This window comes from Triticum aestivum, chromosome 2D (assembly GCF_018294505.1).
Source record: "Triticum aestivum cultivar Chinese Spring chromosome 2D, IWGSC CS RefSeq v2.1, whole genome shotgun sequence".
Taxonomy (NCBI): domain Eukaryota; kingdom Viridiplantae; phylum Streptophyta; class Magnoliopsida; order Poales; family Poaceae; genus Triticum; species Triticum aestivum.
Genome location: NC_057799.1, coordinates 85463284 through 85480643, shown reverse-complemented (window position 1 = coordinate 85480643; position 17360 = coordinate 85463284).

Sequence of the window (17360 nt, the reverse complement as noted above, 5' to 3'; positions counted from 1 at the left end):
TGTCGGAGAACTCTCCGTTAGTGATTGGCAAAAATAAGCGTGTAGGTGTGAGCTCGGCTCGGCTCAATCCCGCAACCCGCGACAAGGCGAGGCGGGCGGCGGAGGAGGAGTGCGCGAGGGCCTCATCTCTTCTCAAGCTCCAATAGCATGTAGAAGAGAAACCCTTATAAGGAGGTCCAACTCCTCTTCCACTTCCGGGGTGGGACTAAACTTCCCACTCCACCTAGTGCCAATAAACCCACATGGGCCCTTAGAGATTTTTCAGAAATTGCTATATGGGCCTAGAGCCCATCTCAAATTTCAGCAATCCCCCACCAGATCTCGAGGGCCCATTGTGTCCTCTGTTCCAATTGCTGTTTTGATATACCAGTGTTTCAGTGAAGACCTGTTAAGGTTGAGCTTCACCTAGAGCAAGTAGCTACACTCCTTCATAACTGAATAATGGACTATGCCTTGAATTGTCAGTTTGGCATAAAGAAGTTTCACCACATGTCTTACTAGTACTAGGCTACCGAAGGCTGACCCCTCGGGTGGAGCATATAAGTCACACTCCTGGCCTATTCATGAGCTTACTAGAGATCACCCCAATCTCATAGACTGTGACCAGCAGTCGGGCTCATATAGGTGTGTTCCTCGAAAGATCGCTTTGTAGGATAGCATCTTGCTTACATAAGCTTTGGAACACATTAAGACAATAGTCATCCTACCATACATTATCGAGAGTACTACATCTCCAATGGAGTGGGTTAGTATAGTTACTCTCCTCAGTTCACCACTGGCTTGTTTTCCCAGGTCCTAATTCACGGGATCTCCGATCACATAGGTTGGGTTACTACCATGGCAACTCATGTGGGTCTCATACCCATCTCCCTCGATGCACTATCTATCACAACACGTGATAGCCCTTTTGTAAAGGGATCTGCCGGATTCTTAGCCGTATGGACATACTCCAACGCTATCACTCCGGAGTTTCTTAATTTTCTGACAGCTTTTAATCTCATTCTTATGTGTTTGTTGGACTTCATGTTGTCCTTTGAACTCTTCACCTTTGTGATAACAGTCTGATTGTCACAGTTCATAAGGATAGCCGGAACCGGTTTATCAACCAATGGCAAGTCCATCAGAAGATCTCGAAGCCATCCTGCTTCGACACCAGATGTGTCTAATGCTGTCAATTCTGCTTCCATTGTCGATCTCGTTAAGATCGTTTGCTTGCAAGACTTCCAGGAAACAACGCCACCTCCAAGAGTAAACATATACCCAGTTGTAGCCTTCATCTCATCAGCATCAGAGATCCAGTTCGCATCATATACCCTTCAAGTACCGACAGGTATCTGGTATAGTGAAGTCCATAGTTCATAGTACCTTTCAGATAGCGCATAACTCTCTCAACAGCATGCCAATGTACATCACCCGGTTTGGAAACAAACCGGCTAAGTTTGGTCACAGCAAACGCGATGTCAGGCCTCGTTGCGCTCGCTAGGTACATTAGTGAACCAATGATTTGAGAGTATCTCAATTGATCTTTAGCCATGCCTTGAGACTTTCGAATCAACACGCTAGGATCATATGGTGTTTGAGATGGTGTGCAGTCCGAATATCCAAAACGACTCAACACCTTCTCAACATAGTGGGATTGCAGAAGTGTAATCCCACCCTCATTATCTCTCAGTAGCTTGATGTTCAATATAACATCAGCCACACCCAAGGTCTTTCATCTCAAAGTTCTGAGATAAAACGACTTAACCTCCTCAATGACTTTGAGGTTGGTTCTGAATATCAGTATGTCATCAACATACAAGCACAATATAACTCCTTCGCCCCCACCATGCCGATAGTGTACACATTTGTCAGCTTCATTAACAACGAAGCCAACAGATGCCAGAGTTGTATTAAACTTATCATGCCATTACTTAGGTGCTTGCTTCAGGCCATATAAAGATTTCAGCAACCTACACACCTTTCTTTCCTGACCATCTATCACAAAGCCATCTGGCTGTTGCATGTAGATTTCCTCATTCAGCTCTCCATTCAGAAAAGCCGTCTTCATATCCATCTGGTGGACGAGAAGACCATGCGAGGCCGCCAACGAGAGTAATACTCGAATGGTGGTCAGTCTAGCCACAGGTGAATAAGTATCGAAGAAATCTTCCTCTTCTTTCTGGTCATAACCCTTGGCCACAAGCCTAGCCTTGTACTTTTCAATCGTACCATCGGGCCTAAGCTTATTTTTGAACACCCACTTACATCCCAATGGTTTGCAACCATAGGGACGCTCAGTGATCTCCCATGTCCCGTTAGCCATGATGGAATCCATCTCGCTACGGACCGCATCCTTCCAGTAGTCACCTTCTGGAGAGACATACGCTTCTGAAATAGAAGTGGGAGTATCATCCACGAGGTACACGAAGAAATCATCACCAATGGTCTTTGCAGTCCATTGTCTCTTGCCCCTACCAAGGGTTTCCTCGTCATCCTCCTCAGGATTTTCATCATGTGTTTGTTCATAATAATCCATAGGAATGGCAGGCTCAGGAGTCTCCTCAGATTCTTGTCTAGAAGTGCTTTGCATATCTCTCATAGGAAAAATATCCTCAAAGAATGTAGCATCCTTAGACTCCATAATTGTACCGACCTTCTGGTCAGGTACCTCAGATTTCACTACTAGAAATCTATAGCCAACGTTGTTATTAGCGTAGCCCAAATTAACGTAGTCCACAGTCTTTGGTCCAAGCTTACGCTTTTTGGGGATCGGCACATTGACTTTCGCCAAACAGCCCCAAGTACGCAAGTACGAGAATGTTGTCCTTCTCTTTGCCCATTTCTCATAGGGAGTGATCTCATTATCCTTTGTCGGAACTTTATTCAGGACATGACATGCCGTCAATATAGCCTCCCCCCACCACGCCTTGGATAAACCCGATGTATCTAACATGGCGTTAACCAAATCAGTTAGAGTACGTTTTTTCCTCTCGGCAACCCCGTTTGACTGGGGCGAATAGGAAGGCGTCCTCTCATGAATAATGTCGTGTTCCGCACAGAAGGAATCAAACTCACTCGAGAAGTACTCTCCAACACGATCTGACCGGACTCGTTTAATTTTATTTTCAAGTTGATTCTCAACTTCTGCCTTATAGATTTTAAAGCAGTGTAGAGCCTCATCTTTAGTATTTAACAGATATACATAGCAATATCTAGTGGAATCATCTATCAATGTCATGAAGTATTTCTTTCCACATTTAGTCAACACACCATTCATCTCACAAAGATCAGAATGTATGAGTTCTAATGGTGCCAACTGTCTGTCCTCCGCGGCCTTGTGAGGCTTGCGAGGTTGCTTAGCTTGCACACATGAAAGACACTTAGAACCTTTGGCTAAAGTGAAACTCGGGATTAAATCCAACTTGGCTAGCCGCGTCATAACACCAAAACTAATGTGACAAAGACGTGAATGCCAAACTTCAGATTCATTAACATTCGAATGAATGTGGTTCACGACTTTATTACAAAAATCTGCGAGGGAAAGGCGGAACATCCCTCTGCTCTCATAACCTTTTCCAACAAAGAGTCCATATTTCATAACAACTAATTTATTAGACTCGAAAACCAACTTAAACCCTTCTCTACATAGAAGGGAGCCACTAACGAGGTTCTTTTTGATGGCGGGGACATGCCGCACGTTCTTCAGCTGCACGATCCTTCCCGAAGTAAATTTCAGATCGACCGTGCCAACACCATGAACAGAAGCACTCGCGCCATTCCCCATCAATATGGACCCATGGCCTGTGACCTGGTAAGAACTGAACAATGAAATGTCAGCACACACATGAACACCTGCACCTGTGTCCACCCACCAATCTGTGGGCTGAAACACTAAAAAAAAGTAAATAAATTATCGTACCTAGATGCACCATTCTCATTGTTGCCCACAATCATGTTGACGGACTTGGAGTCCTGTCCTGGCTTCTTGTACTTGTTTGGGCACTTGTTGGCCCAATGTTCAACCGAACCACAAGTAAAGCAGCCCTCATCCTTCTTATTCTTCTTGAAGGTCTTCTTACCCTTCTTCTTAAAGTCGGTATTGTGTTGGACACCGTTCTTTCCCTTGGGCTTGTGGGAGTTTAAGTTCTTCTGGTTCACCATGTTGGCGATAGAAGTCCCTTCGGCCCCTTTTCGTGCGTGTCTTTTGCCCTCGAATTCTGCTCAACACTCAGATGGCCAATGACATCCTCCACAGAGAATTCACGCCTCTGATGTTTCAGAGTGGTGGCAAAGTTCCTCCAGGAATTAGGGAGCTTAGTGATTATGCAGCCCGCGACAAACTTGCCCGGTAACTCGCACTTAAGAAGCTCAAGCTCCTTAACAATGCATATTATCTCATGAACCTGCTCCAATACAGGACGGTTTTCAACCATCTTGTAATCGTGGAACTGCTCTATAATATACATCTCGCTCCCAGCATCGGCGGCCCCGAACTTAGATTCGAGCGCCTCCCACAAGTCCTTGGCGACATGCACATGTAAATATGCGTCGACCAGTTTATCTCCGATCAAGCTAAGAACTGCTCCGAGAAACACAACGGTGGCCTCCTTGAACGCCTTCTCCTGTTCAGGAGCAATCGTTCCCGTGGAGACACCGGTGACCAGAACACGTTCATAGCCGTGAGCCATAACGTGGTCTTAGTCTGCCAACGCTTAAAGTACGTACCGATAAACTTATCCGGTTTTCAGTGCAGCGGCAAAGCCACTTGCCGAAAAATTCCTACACATAATAGGTTTTTGGATTGTTGAGTAAATAGGCAATTTCTCGATTAAATTAATCCACGAGTAAATCACTAGCATGGCATTGACACAAATAAATGCATACTGATATTCAGTCAAGCAAGCACATACTACGCTAAGTGCAGAAAGATCTACGTATAACGCTAGCATGGCTAAAATAGAAAACAGTAGGAGCAGGATAAACGAGTTATACCCTCCCGTAGGCCATGCAGAGGGCCGCGGCGTTGGTGGCAGCAGCGGAGTCCTCGGCCGCCTTCTTGTCGGCTTCAGCTTTCTCGGCGGATGCACGTTCGTCGTCGATGGACATGGTGATGATGAGGGTGACGCGGACGTAGTGGAAGTAGACGAACAACGAGCAGTCGCATAGTCGCTTCCCAAAAACCTATTCGCCTCTCTCCCGTACAGGAACCGGAGAGACGGGGTCTCGGAGACTTGCTCTCACGTCGACCGTGTACGCGGCGGACAGGATGGAGTCACCGGCGGCAGCAGCAGCAAAGGAACGACGGTGGGCGTGCGCGTGAGCAGATGTGATCTGTTCGTGGCGGCTAGGGTTAGGGGGCACCACACACTTATATAGGCGCAACCGCGAGGAGAGACGTGGGCTCGACCCACGTCCGAGTCCGTGACAGCCCACGGCTCGGCTCAATCCCGCAACCCGCGGCGCGTCGTGACGAGGCGTGGCGTGGCGAGGCGGGCGGCGGAGGAGGAGTGCGCGAGGGCGTCATCTCTTCTCAAGCTCCAATAACATGTAGAAGAGAAACCCTTATAAGGAGGTCCAACTCCTCTTTCACTTCCGGGGTGTGACTAAACTTCCCACTCCACCTAGTGCCAATAAACCCACATGGGCCCTTAGTGATTTTTCAGAAATTGCTATACGGGCCTAGAGCCCATCTCAAATTTCAGCAATCCCCCACCAGATCTCGAGGGCCCATTGTGTCCTCTGTTCCAATTGCTGTTTTGATATACCAGTGTTTCAGTGAAGACCTGTTAAGGTTGAGCTTCACCTAGAGCAAGTAGCTACACTCCTTCACAACTGAACAATGGACTATGCCTTGAATTGTCAGTTTGGCGTAAAGAAGTTTCACCACATGTCTTACTAGTACTAGGCTGCCGAAGGCTGACCCCTCGGGTGGAGCATATAAGTCACACTCCTGGCCTATTCATGAGCTTACTAGAGATCACCCCAATCTCATAGACTGTGACCAGCAGTCGGGCTCATATAGGTGTGTTCCTCCAAAGATCGCTCTGTAGGATAGTGATACGTCTCCAACGTATCTATAAATTTTGATTGCTCCATGCTATATTATCTTCTGTTTTGGACATTATTGGGCTTTATTATTCACTTTTATATTATTTTTGGGACTGACCTATTAACCGGAGGCCCAGCCCAGAATTGCTGTTTTTTGCCTATTTCAGAGTTGCGCAGAAAAAGAATATCAAACGGTGTCCAAACGGAATGAAACCTTCGGGAACGTGATTTTCAGAACGAACATGATCCAGAGGACTTGGACCCTACGTCAAGAAATCAAGCAGGAAGCCACGAGGTAGGGGGCGTGCCATCCACCCTCATGGGCCCCACGTTGCTCCACCGACATACTCCTTCCTCCTATATATACCTACGTACCCCCAAATGATCAGATACGGAGCCAAAAACCTAATTCCACCGCCGCAACCTTCTGTACCCACGAGATCCCATCTTGGGGCCTGTTCCGGAGCTCCGCCGGAGGGGGCATCGATCATGGAGGGCTTCTACATCAACACCATAGCCTCTCCGATGAAGTGTGAGTAATTTACCTCAGACCTTCGGGTCCATAGTTATTAGCTAGATGGCTTCTTCTCTCTTTTTGAATCTCAATACAATGTTCTCCCCCTCTCTTGTGGAGATCTATTCGATGTAATATTCTTTTGCGGTGTGTTTGTTGAGACCGATGAAATGTGGGTTTATGATCAAGTTTATCTATGAACAATATTTGAATCTTCTGAATTCTTTTATGTATGATTGGTTATCTTTGCAAGTCTCTTCGAATTATCAGTTTGGTTTGGCCTACTAGATTGATCTTTCTTGCAATGGAAGAAGTGCTTAGCTTTGGGTTCAATCTTGCGGTGTCCTTTCCCAGTGACAGTAGGGGCAGCAAGGCACGTACTGTATTGTTGCCATCGAGGATAACAAGATGTGGTTTTTATCATATTGCATGAATTTATCCCTCTACATCATGTCATCTTACTTAAGGCGTTACTCTGTTCTTATGAACTTAATACTCTAGATGCATGCTGGATAGCGGTCGATGTGTGGAGTAATAGTAGTAGATGCAGGCAGGAGTCGGTCTACTTGTCTCGGACGTGATGCCTATATACATGATCATACCTAGATATTCTCATAACTATGCTCAATTATGTCAATTTCTCAACAGTAATTTGTTCACCCACCGTAAAATACTTATGCTCTTGAGAGAAGCCACTAGTGAAACCTATGGCCCCCGGGTCTATCTTCCATCATATTAATCTTCCAACACTTAGTTATTTCCTTTGCTTTTTATTTTGCTTTTATTTTACTTTGCATCTTTATCACAAAAATACCAAAAATATTATCCTATCATATCTATCAGATCTCACTCTCGTAAGTGACCGTGTAGGGATTGACAACCCCTTATCGCGTTGGTTGCGAGGATTTATTTGTTTGTGTAGGTGCGAGGGACTTGTGTGTAGCCTCCTACTGGATTGATACCTTGGTTCTCAAAAACTGAGGAAAATACTTACGCTACTTTGCTACATCACCCTTTCCTCTTCAAGGGAAAACCAACGCAGTGCTCAAGAGGTAGCAGATAGCATCTTGCTTACATAAGCTTTGGAACACATTAAGACAATAGTCATCCTACCATACATTAACGAGAGTACTGCATCTCCAACGGAGTGGGTTAGTATAGTTACTCTCCTCAGTTCACCACTGGCTTGTTTTCCCAGGTCCTAATTCACGGGATCTCCGATCACATAGGTTGGGTTACTACCATGGCAACTCATGTGGGTCTCATACCCATCTCCCTCGATGCACTATCTATCACAACACGTGATAGCCCTTTTGTAAAGGGATCTGCCAGATTCTTAGCCGTATGGACATAATCCAACGCTATCACTCCGGAGTTTCTTAATTTTCTGACAGCTTTTAATCTCATTCTTATGTGTTTGTTGGACTTCATGTTGTCCTTTGAACTCTTCACCTTGGTGATAACAGTCTGATTGTCACAGTTCATAAGGATAGCCGGAACCGGTTTATCAACCAATGGCAAATCCATCAGAAGATCTCGAAGCCATCCTGCTTCGACACCAGATGTGTCTAATGCTGTCAATTCTGCTTCCATTGTCGATCTCGTTAAGATCGTTTGCTTGCAAGACTTCCAGGAAACAGCGCCACCTCCAAGAGTAAACATATACCCAGTTGTAGCCTTCATCTCATCAGCATCAGAGATCCAATTTGCATCACTATACCCTTCAAGTACCGACGGGTATCCGGTATAGTGAAGTCCATAGTTCATAGTACCTTTCAGATAGCGCATAACTCTCTCAACAACATGCCAATGTACATCACCCGGTTTGGAAATAAACCTGCTAAGTTTGGTCACAGCAAACACGATGTCAGGCCTCGTTGCGCTCGCTAGGTACATTAGTGAACCAATGATTTGAGAGTATATCAATTGATCTTTAGCCATGCCTTGAGACTTTCGAATCAACATGCTAGGATCATATGGTGTTTGAGATGGTGTGCAGTCCGAATATCCAAAACGACTCAACACCTTCTCAACATAGTGGGATTGCAGAAGTGTAATCCCACCCTCATTATCTCTCAGTAGCTTGATGTTCAATATAACATCAGCCACACCAAGGTCTTTCATCTCAAAGTTCTGAGATAGAAACGACTTAACCTCCTCATTGACTTTGAGGTTGGTTCCGAATATCAGTATGTCATCAACATACAAGCACAGTATAACTCCTTCGCCCCCACCATGGCGATAGTATACACATTTTTCAGCTTCATTAACAACGAAGCCAACAGATGTCAGAGTTGTATTAAACTTATCATGCCATTGCTTAGGTGCTTGCTTCAGGCCATATAAAGATTTCAGCAACCCGCACACCTTTCTTTCCTGACCATCTATCACAAAGCCATCTGGCTGTTGCATGTAGATTTCCTCATCCAGCTCACCATTCAGAAAGCCGTCTTAACATCCATCTGGTGGACGAGAAGACCATGCGAGGCCGTCAACGAGAGTAATACTCGAATGGTGGTCAGTCTAGCCACAGGTGAATAAGTATCGAAGAAATCTTCCTCTTCTTTCTGGTCATAACCCTTGGCCACAAGCCTAGCCTTGTACTTTTCAATCGTACCATCGGGCCTAAGCTTCTTTTTGAACACCCACTTACATCCCAATGGTTTGCAACCATAGGGACGCTCAGTGATCTCCCATGCCCCGTTAGCCATGATGGAATCCATCTCGCTACGGACTGCATCCTTCCAGTAGTCAGCTTCTGGAGAGACATACGCTTCTGAAATAGAAGTGGGTGTTGGAAATATGCCCTAGAGGCAATAATAAAATGGTTATTATTGTATTTCCTTGTTCATGATAATTGTCTGTTGTTCATGCTATAATTGTATTAACTAGAAACCGTAATACATGTGTGAATACATAGACCACAACATGTCCCTAGTAAGCCTCTAGTTGACTAGCTCGTTGATCAATAGATGGTTATGGTTTCCTGACCATGGACATTGGATGTCATTGATAACGGGATCACATCATTAGGAGAATGATGTGATGGACAAGACCCAATCCTAAGCATAGCACAAGATCGTGTAGTTCGTTTGCTAGAGCTTTTCTAATGTCAAGTATCATTTCCTTAGACCATGAGATTGTGCAACTCCCGGATACCGTAGGAATGCTTTGGGTGTACCAAACGTCACAACGTAACTGGGTGGCTATAAAGGTGCACTACAGGTATCTCCGAAAGTGTCTGTTGGGTTGGCACGAATCGAGACTGGGATTTGTCACTCCGTATGACGGAGAGGTATCTCTGGGCCCACTCGGTAATGCATCATCATAATGAGCTCAATGTGACTAAGGAGTTAGCCACAGGATCATGCGTTACGGTACAAGTAAAGTGACTTGCCGGTAACGAGATTGAACAAGGTATTGGGATACCGACGATCGAATCTCGGGCAAGTAACGTACCGATTGACAAAGGGAATTGTATACGGGATTGATTGAATCCTCGACATCGTGGTTCATCCGATGAGATCATCGTGGAACATGTGGGAGCCAACATGGGTATCCAGATCCCGCTGTTGGTTATTGACCGGAGAGTCGTCTCGGTCATGTCTGCATGTCTCCCGAACCCGTAGGGTCTACACACTTAAGGTTCGGTGACGCTAGAGTTGTAGAGATATTAGTATGCGGTTAACCGAAAGTTGTTCGGAGTCCCAGATGAGATCCCGGACATCACGAGGAGTTCCGGAATGGTCCGGAGGTAAAGATTTATATATGGGAAGTCCTATTTTGGCCACCGGAAAATGTTCGGGATTTTTCGGTATTGTACCGGGAAGGTTCTAGAAGGTTCCGAAGTGGGGCCCACCTGCATGGGAGGACCCACATGAACGTGGGTAGTGGGAGCCCCACACCCCTGGTCAAGGCGCACCAAGATCCCACCTTAGAAGGAATAAGATCATATCCCGAAGGGATAAGATCAAGATCCCTAAAAAAGGGGGATAACAATCGGTGGGGAAGGGAAATGATGAGATTTCTTTTCCCCACCTTTGCCAACGCCCCAATGGACTTGGAGGGCAAGAAACCAGCCCCCTCCACCCCTATATATAGTGGGGAGGCGCATGGGAGCAGCACCCCAAGCCCTGGCGCCTCCCTCCCTCCCGTGACACCTCTTCCTCCCCGCTTGTGCTTGGTGAAGCCCTGCCGGGATCCCGCTACTTCCACCACCACGCCGTCGTGCTGCTGGATCTCCATCAACTTCTCCTCCCCCCTTGCTGGATCAAGAAGGAGGAGACGTCCCCGCTCCGTACGTGTGTTGAACGCGGAGGTGCCGTCCGTTCGGCGCTAGGATCATCGGTGATTTGGATCATGACGAGTACGACTCCATCAACCCCGTTCTCTTGAACGCTTCCGCTCGCGATCTACAAGGGTATGTAGATGCACTCCTCCCCTCTCGTTGTTAGCATCTCCTAGATTGATCTTGGTGACACGTAGGAAAATTTTGAATTTCTACTACGTTACCCAACAGTGGTATCAGAGCCAGGTCTATGCGTAGATTCTATGCACGAGTAGAACACAAATTAGTTGTGGGCGATGATTTGTTCAATTTGCTTACCGTTACTAGTCTTATCTTGATTCGGCGGCATTGTGGGATGACGCGGCCCGGACCGACCTTACACGTACTCTTACGTGAGACAAGTTCCACCGATTGACATGCACTTGATGCATAAGGTGGCTAGCGGGTGTCTGTCTCTCCCACTTTAGTCGGATCGGATTCGATGAAGAGGGTCCTTAAGAAGGGTAAATAGCAATTGGCATATCACCGTTGTGGCTTTTGCGTAGGTAAGAAACGTTCTTGCTAGAAACCCATAGCAGCCACATAAAACATGCAACAACAATTAGAGGACGTCTAACTTGTTTTTGCAGGGTATGCTATGTGATGTGATATGGCCAAAAGGATGTGATGAGTTATATATGTGATGTATGAGATTGATCATGTTCTTGTAATAGGAATCACGACTTGCATGTCGATGAGTATGACAACCGGCAGGAGCCATATGAGTTGTCTTAATTTATTGTATGACCTGCGTGTCAATGAAAAACGCCATGTAATTACTTTACTTTATTGCTAACCGTTAGCCATAGTAGTAGAAGTAATAGTTGGCGAGACAACTTCATGAAGAGACGATGATGGAGATCATGATGATGGAGATCATGGTGTCATGCCGGTGACGAAGGTGATCATTCTGCGCCTCGAAGATGGAGATCAAAAGGCGCAAGATGATATTGGCCATATCATGTCACTTTATGATTTGCATGTGATGTTTGTCATGTTTACATCTTATTTTCTTAGAACGACGGTAGCATAAATAAGATGATCCCTCACTAAAATTTCAAGAGATGTGTTCCCCCTAACTGTGCACCGTTGCGAAGGTTCGTTGTTTCAAAGCACCACGTGATGATCGGGCATGATAGATTCTAACGTTCGCATACAACGGGTGTTGACGAGCCTAGCATGTACAGACATGGCCTCGGAACACAAGCAAAACACTTAGGTTGACTTGACGAGCCTAGCATGTACAGACATGGCCTCGGAACACAAGAGACCGAAAGGTCGAACATGAGTCGTATAGTAGATACGATCAACATGGAGATGTTCACCGATGATGACTAGTCCGTCTCATGTGATGATCGGACACGGCCTAGTCAATCCGGATCATGTATCACTTAGATGACTAGAGGGATGTCTATCTAAGTGGGAGTTCATTAAATAATCAAATGAACTTAATTATCATGAACATAGTCAAAAGGTCTTTGCAAATAATGTCGTAGCTTACGCTTTAGTTCTACTAAGATATGTTCCTAGAGAAAATTTAGTTGAAAGTTGATAGTAGCAATTATGCGGACTGGGTCCGTAAACTGAGGATTGTCCTCATTGCTGCACAGAAGGCTTATGTCCTTAATGCACCGCTCGGTGTGCTAAACCTCGAGCGTCGTCTGTAGATGTTGCGAAACATTTGACATACACGTTTTGATGACTACATGATAGTTCAGTGTGTGATGCTAACGGTTTAAAATTGTGGCACCAAAGACGGTTTTGAAACGTCGCGGAACATATGAGATGTTCCAAAGACTGAAATTAGGATTTCAGACTAGTGCCCACGTCAAGAGGTATGAGACCTCTGACAAGTTTCTTAAGCCTGCAAACTAAGGGAGAAAAGCTCAATCGTTGAGCATGTGCTCAGATTGTCTGAGTACTCCAATCACTTGAATCGAGTGGGAGTTAATATTCCAGATGAGATAGTGATGGTTCTCCATAGTCACTCCCACCAAGCTATTAGAGCTTCGTGATGAACTATAACATATCAAGGATAGACATGATGATCCTTGAGCAACTCGCGATGTTTGACACCGCGAAAGTAGAAATCAAGTAGGAGCACCAATTGTTGATGGTTAGTAAAACCACTAGTTTCTAGAAGGGCAAGGGCAAGAAGGGATACTTCATGAAACGGCAAATCAGTTGCTGCTCTAGTGAAGAAACCCAAGGTAGAACCCAAACCCGAGACTAAGTGCTTTGTAATGAGGGGAACGGTCACTGAAGCAGAACTACCCTAGATACTTGGTAGATGAGAAGGCTAGTAAGGTCGACAGAAGTATATTGGATATACATTATATGAATGTGTACTTTACTAGTACTCCTAGTAACACCAAGGTATTAGATACCGGTTCGGTTGCTAAGTGTTGGTAACTCGAAATAAAAGGCTACGGAATAAACGGAGACTAGCTAAAGGTGAGATGACGATATGTGTTGGAAGTGTTTCCAAGGTTGATGTGATCAAGCATCGCATGCTCCCTCTACCATCGAGATTGGTGTTAAACCTAAATAATTGTTATTTGGTGTTTACGTTGAGCATAGACATGATTGGATTATGTTTATCGCAATACGGTTATTCATTTAAGGAGAATAATGGTTACTCTGTTTATTTGAATAATACCTTCAATGGTCTTGCACCTAAAATGAATGGTTTATTGAATCTCGATCGTAGTGATACACATGATCATGCCAAAAGATATAAGATAGTAATGATAGTACCACATACTTGTGGCACTGCCATTTGAGTCATATTGGTATAAAACGCATGAAGAAGCTCCATGTTGATGGATCTTTGGACTCACTCGTTTTTGAAAAGATTGAGACATGCGAACCATGTCTATTGGTAGATATGCATGAAGAAACTCCATACAGATGGATCGTTTGGACTCACTTGATTTTGAATCACTTGAGACATGCAAATCATAACACATGGGTAAGATGACTGAAAGGCCTCGTTTTCAGTAAGATGGAACAAGAAAGCAACTTGTTGGAAGTAATACATTTTGATGTGTGCAGTCCAATGAGTGCTGAGGCACGCAGTGGATATCGTTATGTTCTTACTTCACAGATGATTTGAGTAGATGCTGGGTATATTTACTTGATGAAACACAAGTCTGAATTATTGAAAGGTTCAAGTAATTTCAGAGTGAAGTTGAAGATCGTCGTGACAAGAGGATAAAATGTCTGTGATAAGATCGTAGAGATGAATATCTGAGTTACGAGTTTGGCTCACAATTAAGACATTGTGGAAATTGTTTCACAACTAATACTGCCTGGAACACCATAGTGTGATGGTGTGTCCGAACATCATAACTGCACCCTATTGGATATGGTGCATACCATGATGTCTCTTATCGAATTACTGCTATCATTTATGGGCTAGGCATTAGAGACAACCGCATTCACTTTAAATAGGGCACCACGCAATTCCGTTGAGACGACACCGTATGAACTATGGTTTAGAGAAACCTAAGCTGTTGTCTCTTAAAAGTTTGGGGCTGCGACGCTTATGTGAAAAAGTTTCAGGCTGATAAGCTCGAACCCAAAGCGGATAAATGCATCTTCATAGAATACCCAAAACAGTTGGCTATACCTCCTATTTCAGATCTGGAAGCAAAAGTGATTGTTTCTAGAAACGGGTCCTTTCTCGAGGAAAAGTTGCTCTCGAAAGAATTGAGTGGGAGGATGGTGGAGACTTGATGAGGTCATTGAACCGTCACTTCAACTAATGTGTAGCAAGGCACAGGAAGTTGTTCCTGTGGCACCTACACCAATTGAAGTGGAAGCTTATGATAGTGATCATGAAACTTCAGATCAAGTCACTACCAAACCTCATAGGACGACAAGGATGCGTACTACTTCAGAGTGGTACGTAATCCTGTCTTGGAAGTCATGTTGCTAGACAACAATGAACCTACGAGCTATGGAGAAGCGATGGTGGGCCCGGATTCTGATGAATGGCTTGAGGCCATAAAATCCGAGAGGATCCATGTATGAAAACAAAGTATAGACTTTGAAAGAACTACTTGATGGTCGTAAGGCTGTTGGGTACAGATGGATTTTAAAGGGAAGACATACAATGATGGTAAGTGTCACCATTAAGAAAGCTCGACTTGTCGTTAAGATGTTTTCCGGCAAGTTCAAGGAGTTGACTGCGATTGGACTTTCTCACTCGTAGCGATGCTAAGAGTCTGTTAGAATTATATTAGCAGTTACTGCATTATTTATGAAATCTTGCAGATAGGATGTCAAAACATTGTTTCCTCGATGATTTTCTTGAGGAAAGGTTGTATGTGATACACCCAGAAGGTTTTGTCAATCCTGAAAGATGCTAACAAGTATGCAAAGCTCCAGCAATCCTTCTAAGGATTGGAGTAAGCATCTCGGAATTGGAATGAACGCTTTGATGAGATGATCAAAGATTTTGGGTTTATACAAAGTTCATGAGAAACTTGTATTTCCAAAGAAGTGAGTGGGAGCACTATAGAATTTTTGATGAGTATATGTTGTTAACATATTGTTGATCAGAAATGATGTAGAATTTCTGGAAAGCATCCAGGGTTATTTGAAAAGTGTTTTTAATGGAAAACCTGGATTAAGCTCCTTCAACATTGAGCATCAAGATCTATAAGGATAGATCAAAAACGCTTAATAGTACTTTCAAATGAATACATACCGTGACAAGATTTTGAAGGAGTTCAAAATAGATCAGCAAAGAAGGAGTTCTTGGCTGTGTTACAAGGTGTGAGTATTGAGTAAGACTCAAGACCCGACCATGGCAGAAGAAAGAGAAAGGACGAAGGTCGTCCCCTATGCTTTAGACGTAGGCTCTACAATATGCTATGCTGTGTACCGCACCTGAAGTGTGCCTTGCCATGAGTTAGTCAAGGGGTACAATAGTGATCCAGGAAGGGATCACATGACAACGGTCGAACTTATCCTTAGTATCTAGTGGACTAAGGATTTTTCTCGATTATGGAGGTGGAAAGGGGGTTCGTCGTAAAGGGTTACGTCGATGCAAACTTTGACACTAATCCGGATGACTCTGAGTAGTGAACCGGATTCGTATAGTAGAGCAGTTATTTGGAATAGCTCCAAGTAGCGCGTGGTAGCTGCATCTACAAGATGACATAGAGATTTGTAAAGCACACACGGATCTGAATGTTGCAGACCCGTTGACTAAAACCCCTCTCGTAAGCATAACATGATCAAACCCTAGAACTCATTGAGTGTTAATCACATGGTGATGTGAACTAGATTATTGACTCTAGTAAACTCTTGGGTATTAGTCACATGGCGATGTGAACTTTGAGTGTTAATCACATGGTGATGTGAACTAGATTATTGACTCTAGTGCAAGTGGGAGACTGTTGGAAATATGCCCTAGAGGCAATAATAAAATGGTTATTATTGAATTTCCTTGTTCATGATAATTGTCTGTTGTTCATGCTATAATTGTATTAACTGGAAACCGTAATACATGTGTGAATACATAGACCACAACATGTCCCTAGTAAGCCTCTAGTTGACTAGCTCGTTGATCAATAGATGGTTATGGTTTCCTGACCATGGACATTAGATGTCATTGATAACGGGATCACATCATTAGGAGAATGATGTGATGGACAAGACCCAATCCTAAGCATAGCACAAGATCGTGTAGTTCGTTTGCTAGAGCTTTTCTAATGTCAAGTATCATTTCCTTAGACCATGAGATTGTGCAACTCCCGGATACCGTAGGAATGCTTTGGGTGTACCAAACGTCACAACGTAACTGGGTGGCTATAAAGGTGCACTACAGGTATCTCCGAAAGTGTCTGTTGGGTTGGCACAAATCGAGACTGGGATTTGTCACTCCGTATGATGGAGAGGTATCTCTGGGCCCACTCGGTAATGCATCATCATAATGAGCTCAATGTGACTAAGGAGTTAGCCACGGGATCATGCGTTACGGTACGAGTAAAGTGACTTGCCGGTAACGAGATTGAACAAGGTATTGGGATACCGACGATCGAATCTCGGGCAAGTAACGTACCGATTGACAAAGGGAATTGTATACGGGATTGATTGAATCCTCGACATCGTGGTTCATCCGATGAGATCATCGTGGAACATGTGGGAGCCAACATGGGTATCCAGATACCACTGTTGGTTATTGACCGGAGAGTTGTCTCGGTCATGTCTGCATGTCTCCCGAACCCGTAGGGTCTACACACTTAAGGTTCGGTGATGCTAGAGTTGTAGAGATATTAGTATGCGGTTAACCGAAAGTTGTTCGGAGTCCCGGATGAGATCCCGGACGCCACGAGGAGTTCCGGAATGGTCCGGAGGTAAAGATTTATATATGGGAAGTCCTATTTTGGCCACCGGAAAATGTTCGGGATTTTTCGGTATTGTACCGGGAAGGTTCTAGAAGGTTCCAAAGTGGGGCCCACCTGCATGGGAGGACCC